The following is a 7,143-nucleotide window of genomic DNA, read 5'->3' as shown; positions in this document are numbered from 1 at the left end:
AAGCCGGATCTGCTCTCCAGAAATGAAAGAAAAAACGTTGGAAGGCATTTGGTGCTGTCGCCATCAACGCTGGAAAGCAGCCTGTGAGTCGACCGATCATTCAACATGAAGATCCGTCCACGATTCAGCTGCCGCAGACACCCCAACGACTCGACGGTACTTCTCCGACAAAGCGTAAAGCAGCCTGTGAGTCGACCGACCATTCATGATGAAGATCCGTCCACGATTCCGCTGCCGCAGACACCCCAACGACTCGACCATACTCCTCCGTCTACGCGTGGAGCTGATCGTGGTGCCTTTGGCACCACCGAAGCTTCACCATACTTTCAAGACTCGCACATGGTTACGCCACGTTCGAAGAACCGTACGCGACGTATGTACGCTGGTAACGAGGGTTCGTTCGGTCGCCGGGTGGTGCGCGAGCTCCCAAAGGTGGTGCCGGACGTCGTCAGGTTGACAGCGATGGTTCGTCAGGTGACGATGACATTTTGGTGCGTACATTCGACGAGAAAAATCCTCAAGTCGAGTTGATGCGTCAAATGAACGAGCTAGCGACGCTGAACGATGTGGACCCGACACCGAGGATCGAAATGGCATCGCGCCGACCATTGGATCGCATCAAGCCGTTCTCAGGATCTCACAACAAGAGCGAGAACTGTATGCAGTGGCTCCGTGGGTTCGTCTACGAAATGATTGGAACCCACACAGATGCCGATAAATGGTGCATTCCATTTGAGCTTAGTCTCCGGGACGGAGCCATTCAATGCGCCAGCTTGTCGTCATCGCATGTTGCCAGGAACTGCTGTACGTGTTCTTTCGCGTCGCGACCACTCTTCTCGAAGTGTAGACGGGCGGTCCGAGCGTAGCCATTCAGCCTATTTATGTAGTCGCACAGATGTTCGTTACGCTCCCGCTTTGCAGAGTAGTAACGGGGCAGTGCCGTCTGCGTGATCTGCGAGCAGTCGTAGCAGATGAACGCATCTCTCAGCAGCTTCCACTTGCGCTTCGTCTTCTTCGGAAGTTGACGGAACATCTCTGGGCCATCTGCCGAGTCTTTGTTCACAATATTGAATGCGCGAGCAACCGACATATTGGGCTGTTGACTTTTGTTCAGCGCTTCGGATGACCGTTGTCTTTACAGTTCGGCATTCGCACCAATCACGCAACGATCACTCGGTGCCGTATTCACCACCTTCAGCGCGACGTCTGCATCCTCTGGACCAACCACCGATGACTCATTCGCAAATTTGGCTGCGCACAAGGCCGAGACAGCTTCGTCTAAACTGGTGACTCCATCTAATCCAGTGCTGTTACTTGTCGCTTCCGTTGTTACCCCAGACTTGAAAACGAACACTCGTTGGCGTATGTACAATGTTTACTGAACTCAGTAGATCGTGTGTACGCGCTACCGAGGCTTCGTTTGCAATATTGTCCCCGCCAGAAGCTGTCGTGCAAGTGTCCAAACGTTCTTCGAAAGGCTGACCATCGGCCGAGTCCCCGGCTGTCACCCCAGACGCCAAACAAGCCTCCACTCGTTCACGTTCCTCAATGATCATTGCCCAGCGCTCTGCACAAGTCAGGAGATCACTAGAGTTCACTAGCGAGTCCTCAAATGGCCTTGCCAGCACCCCACGGGGTACTGGATACTCTGGTCGCTCGACTGCCGAAGGCTGAGTTGCAAGCCATTGCTCGTAGATCTCACATTCACGCTGAAACAGCTCGCGGTCTCTGCAACCTTCATACGCTAGCGTTGCCAATCTTGATACTTCTTGGAATCCAGACGCACATAGCCGTCACCTCGCGGCAAATCCCCATCTGGAATTCACATCGCGATCGAGTCGTGTACACAGTTTGGTCGGACACATTGGTCAACCGAATACTCTGAGCCCGTCAACGTCGAAACCTCGCCACTTACGGGATTAACTTGTCCGTTCGACGAACCCACAGTACGTGTTCTTCCAGCCCGACTTGACGCTTTGCTAGTCGATATTCTCGCCACTCGTGCGCTTGTATGTCCAAACCCTCAGGTCGCCTGGCATTAACGTGGGAGCCGTACTCTTCACTGTCGATCATGTTCTTGGTCTTTATCAGCGGGATTTGAGCATCGTGCGGCGATTGCGCTGCACCGTGAAACAGGTCCAACCGAATCCGAGCTTGGATCATAAAGACGGTCCCGAGTACCACATCGACGCCCGCACTATGTGCGATTACCCACATCTCGAATTCGTACACCATCTCCCATCCGAGCGTAATCTTGACGCACGCCCGTCGTGTCATAGACATCTTACCTTCGCTGATTCCTTGAATGTCAATACGGCGTCCGTGATCAGGTACGTCTCGAAGCCGCAACTTCCTGGCTAAGGTGTCGGTGATCACACTAACATTCGCTCCTGTGTCGAGGAGGATCCTCGTACGCTTGTCGCTTACAGCGCCTTACACAAGAGCTCTCATTCGGATTCGTCGGTCGAATTTCTTGGCCGACCACCACCCCTGTCCCTCGCCAGGGTTCAACTTCATCATCTTGGAGTGACCCTTGGGCTCGTCTCACGCTGCACTCGAAACTACGTCGAACGAACCCTCGCTGGTGCCCTCATCAGCATCAGCACATTCCACTCTCTCTCCAACACCTCCACCGAAAATTCTACTCCTCTCCGTTCAAACTTGTTTTTCATAATTACCAGGTCATTCACTCTGCCCCATGCAAGAAAATATACACTCTGCTTCCATTGAAGGCTCAGCTAACTGTGGCAGCCCGATAGGGACCAACCCAGCTGTAGTTGACGGGCTGCCTAGTTTAAACGGCGTTCTTAAACGACGGCCTACAGCGAGTATCGATACTCCAAGAGTCGTGACGCGCGACGCGACGATGGGTACGCCCGCAGCAATCGGCGTGATGACCGTCGCCGCGATGACAACCGCAACAAACCAAGAGTGACGCTCATTGAAGCCACGGTGGACGACCTACTAGCTGAATTAGAAGGTCGTGAAGCTGCTCAAGGGGGCACCGAGTATTCAAACGAAGATCCGAACGCTTACAACGATGTCCAAGACGAGTACAACGACTTTCAGCCCGATAATACGGATGGTGATTTCTCATTGGATGAAAATGACTGATACCTCGCCGCTGCTAACGAAAATGAGCGCCACGCAACCGCTGAAGGCACCTACGCACGCTCAGACAACCGCCAACCGTGTGGAAACACGCCTGATCGCGAGAATAACTTCAATCCAGATCGCCGAAGTAGTGACCGTGGGTTCAATCAGGACCAACGCGGTCGACGTGACTTCAACCGCGACAACCGACGCCCACAGTATGGACCATGCGGTGTGCGGTGGCATGAGTCACTCCGCGTCACTACTGTAATAAGCGATGCAAGTTCTGCAAACAACTTCACGTTGCTGGACAATGCGAACTTTTCCGCAACTTCCAAGACCTTGCCAAATTTGTGCGTACTAAAGGCACGAAGGAGGAACTCCCACCAGAGCTCACACGCTTGGCCATTCTCTCCTTGCCCTTGAGAGCATCTTCGATGATCTCTTCGAGCTCGTATATGTCGGCGACTCGAGCGTGGTAGAGACTCTCGGGAAACCAGGATGGGAAGGAGATGGACCCAAAACCGAGTGTTCAACTCAAGGCGGATGTCAATTTTGAGTCAAGAGTAGAGTCCGTAGCTACTTTGGACGAAACGTACATCTCGGTTTTTCGAGTGTTAACAACCGAAAGGAAATGAAGCAACGGAGAACGTAAGGAATGACTTCTACGAACACCCAGCTAACAACATTGGCCTAGAAGACTACGCAAGGGAGTTGGCATTCCTGCCGGACCTTACCGAAGAAATCAACACGACTATATACTACAAAGCGCCCAATGTTGCTGACCCCCAGCTGTCGACCGATCGAAGAGAACGTCTAGTCGCTACGCTGGAGAACCACGAGCACATCCTGATTGCTAGTGGTAGCGCACTGCCGCCGCCAGCCTACGGCGCGGTATGCGATATCGACACGCAGGGGCATGCCCCAATCAAACAGCGTGCCCGACGCGTGCCGCTACGATTTCTCGGCAAACTGTACAAGCTGCTACGGGCTTTGTTGAGAGCAGGACTGATCGTCTTTTCAGACAGTCCAAGGGCATCGCCGATCGTGATTGCATGCAAAAGAACGGGGTGGATATCTGGCTCTGCATTGATTACAAGATGGTGAATGCCATCACCGCAATCATGGAGTATGCAATGCCGCTAGTCGACAATCTGTTGACCGATCTCGAGTGTTACCTATAGTTCTGCTCGCTGGATACTGCCAGATACTTCTGGGCGGTCATGATGACCTTGCGAGCACGTAAAGTGTCGGCGTCTGTCTGCGCACTCGGACACTTCGAGTGGTTACGCATGCCCTTCGGGTTAAAGAATGCGCCGATGATCTACCAGCGCATGATTGACAACGCGCTGTGGGGGATCGTTTAGCCTAAAGGAGGTTGGTTTGAATACTCGGAGAAGATGCGTTTAGCTGAAGAATAGGTCAAGGAACGTCGTGGGCCAAGCACCGAGGGTTCGTTTCAAACGAAGTTCGCGGCAGACCGCGAAGCACCGGTGGAGGCCGACCCTGTACTACAACTCGTCAACAGCCCCGTCGCTGACATGTTTGCGAACGGGGAGCCAGACGAATCATCGCTGGTACCTGGGTTTGGTCGACGCTCGTTTGTGAATGATATTTGCTTCGGTGGCGAGGATTTCGACAGCTGCCTGGCGACGCTGGACCGATTGCAGGCAAGATTTGCACAGTGTCGGATCAACATTAGTTTCACCAAAAGCATCTTCTGCCAGCCCAAGGTGGACTTTCTATCGCATAAATTTCGCCAGAAAGGAATCAGGGCTGATCCGAAGAAGCTTGCAGCCGCCACCGAGCTTTCGTTTCCAACGAGTAAGAAGGGCATGCTGTCGTTTCTTGGAGCGGTTAATCACGACAGCCGCTTCATTCAAGACTTTGCGGTCTACGGTGCGGCGCTGTACCAGCTTAAGGATGAAGCCTTTGCCGTTGAAGGTGGCCTTTCTGTGGCACGTCGTTCCTTCGAGAAATTGAAGGCGAGAGTTTCACATTCACCCATCCACAGGTACTTCGATCGGTCGAAGGAAGTTCATGTAATGCTCTTTGCGAATGAATGACGACACTTATGCAAGAACGAAGGCAATTTACACCCTGTACGATTCCTCGGTCGCGTGTTCAAGGAGTCCGAGATGAACTACCATCCTGCCGAGAAGGAAGTTTTGGCGTTACTTTTGCTGTTGAAGATCTGTTACGTCCAGCTGGCAGGAAGACGCTACATGTCTATACACGATTCTTGACGTTAGAGTGGGTACATAAGTCGAAGTCTCTCTTCGGACGCGCAGTCCAGTTCGCAGTGCTGCTATCGCAGTGGCACTTGAAGGTGCAGCGCGTGAAGGAGAAGGATGTCGTCTTCGCACAGCTACTGCAGTCAAGCATTACGAGTTTCGTCGACTTGAAAGATTCACTCGCGCCGGTGGCACCTCCAAACATGGGTTCTCCGACTGTTCGAATGGACCCCGCGTTCCTGTACGCCAATCTTCCCCGTAATTACAGTGGATTCGTCATGTCTTTTGACGGATCAGCGAAGACAGAGAAGAAGACAGAGAAGAAGAGATCTACGGGAGGGCTTTGGAGGGAATCTACGGGTTGGTCTACAAATTTAGAATTAGCGGAACGGAAGGGAGAGAGATTGAGGACGGACTTCTGAGCTGATAACAAAAGGCAGACAAGGAGGAACAGAAGAATTGAATAATGGTGAGCACGAGATCATCACCAAGAAGCAGTATCCCTACGGCACGGACGCCCACGGGAAGACAAGTGAACACGCCGAAACGTGTGAGACGACCGAGAACCCGCATTCAGCTAGCGGATGATATGATGGCGTCAATGAGGATGATGAGATTGCAGTGAGCAGTGTAGTCGTAGTGGCGGCCATGAGACCGGGGCCTGGAGGCTCTGACGACGACAGTGACAGTGACAATCAAGCCAATCCGGGCAACCAAGAGGAAGAAAGAAGAGCATCAGCAACTCACTTGTAGGAGGCAACCAACGTGATGGCGGTGCTCCACCATCTCCAGCTAGAGCGGCGGCACCAGCAGCCCCTAACCAGCAGGAAGATAACCTTGAGACGATGGACTGGTGGGAACAACTGACGGCCCCACACCAGAAAGTGATGATGAAGCGGTTCCTGATACAACCACCACTTGCAGCATCCGCACCTCAGCCGGTGATTGTGCAACCACCCGCAGCCTCAGCACACCGAGCAAGGATGAAGACTCTGAACCTGACAGACTTCCGCGGGAAGCCCAGCGAGTCGATCGAAGCGTGGCTGGTGAAGATTCCGCAGGAAGTGGAGCGACAGGCAGGATTGGGTGGGGATACTTGGAGGGCCGATGAATTATATTTGGGTGTCAGTGCGCATTTACAAGGAGAAGCAGGGGATTGGCTAACAACGCAAACGGAAACCATGAGAAAAGAGGAGAAGACGCTGAGCTATTTGGTCAAGAATCTCCGCAAGAAATATGGCAGCCGTGACAACTTGTTCAAGACACAACCGAGGTTGGTGGCAAGAGTACAACAGCCAGGAGAGCGACTGGGTGACTTCGCTGGCCGACTAAGACAAATCGGTTTTAGCAAAAGAGTCCTTGAGGAGTCCTATGTTGAAGCATTCATGAACAGCATTAACAATGAGACAGTGGGGATGCAGATTAGGGGGCATCACCCTCAGACGCTGGACAATGCAGTGCAATTGGTTGAAGACGGGAGCGGTGTATACGAGGAAGACGTTAAGGTGACTGGCTGGCGAGTAGCGAAGAAGCGGTGCTGCGAGGACGGGACAACTGAAGGTAACGCGGATGATCCCCTGCAGCCGAGCGAAAAGCATCAGCTACGGCAGTGATAGACCAGAGCGACTGGAAGAAACTGGGCCTTGGAGGACTCGCATCAAATGAAGAGGAGGTTAGCATTAAGTAGCTGATAAGAAACATATTGCTGATGTGCACCTCAAACTTGGTCTCATTGTCGGCTCTGTAGGTGCTCATCACTATCTGTAGACACGCAGCAACCAGGTCCCGGGTTCGCTGCCCTCTGAAGAGGCCATCT

This window comes from Phytophthora infestans, genomic scaffold (assembly GCF_000142945.1).
Source record: "Phytophthora infestans T30-4 supercont1.23 genomic scaffold, whole genome shotgun sequence".
Taxonomy (NCBI): domain Eukaryota; phylum Oomycota; class Peronosporomycetes; order Peronosporales; family Peronosporaceae; genus Phytophthora; species Phytophthora infestans.
Note: the sequence above shows the minus strand (reverse complement) of the source record.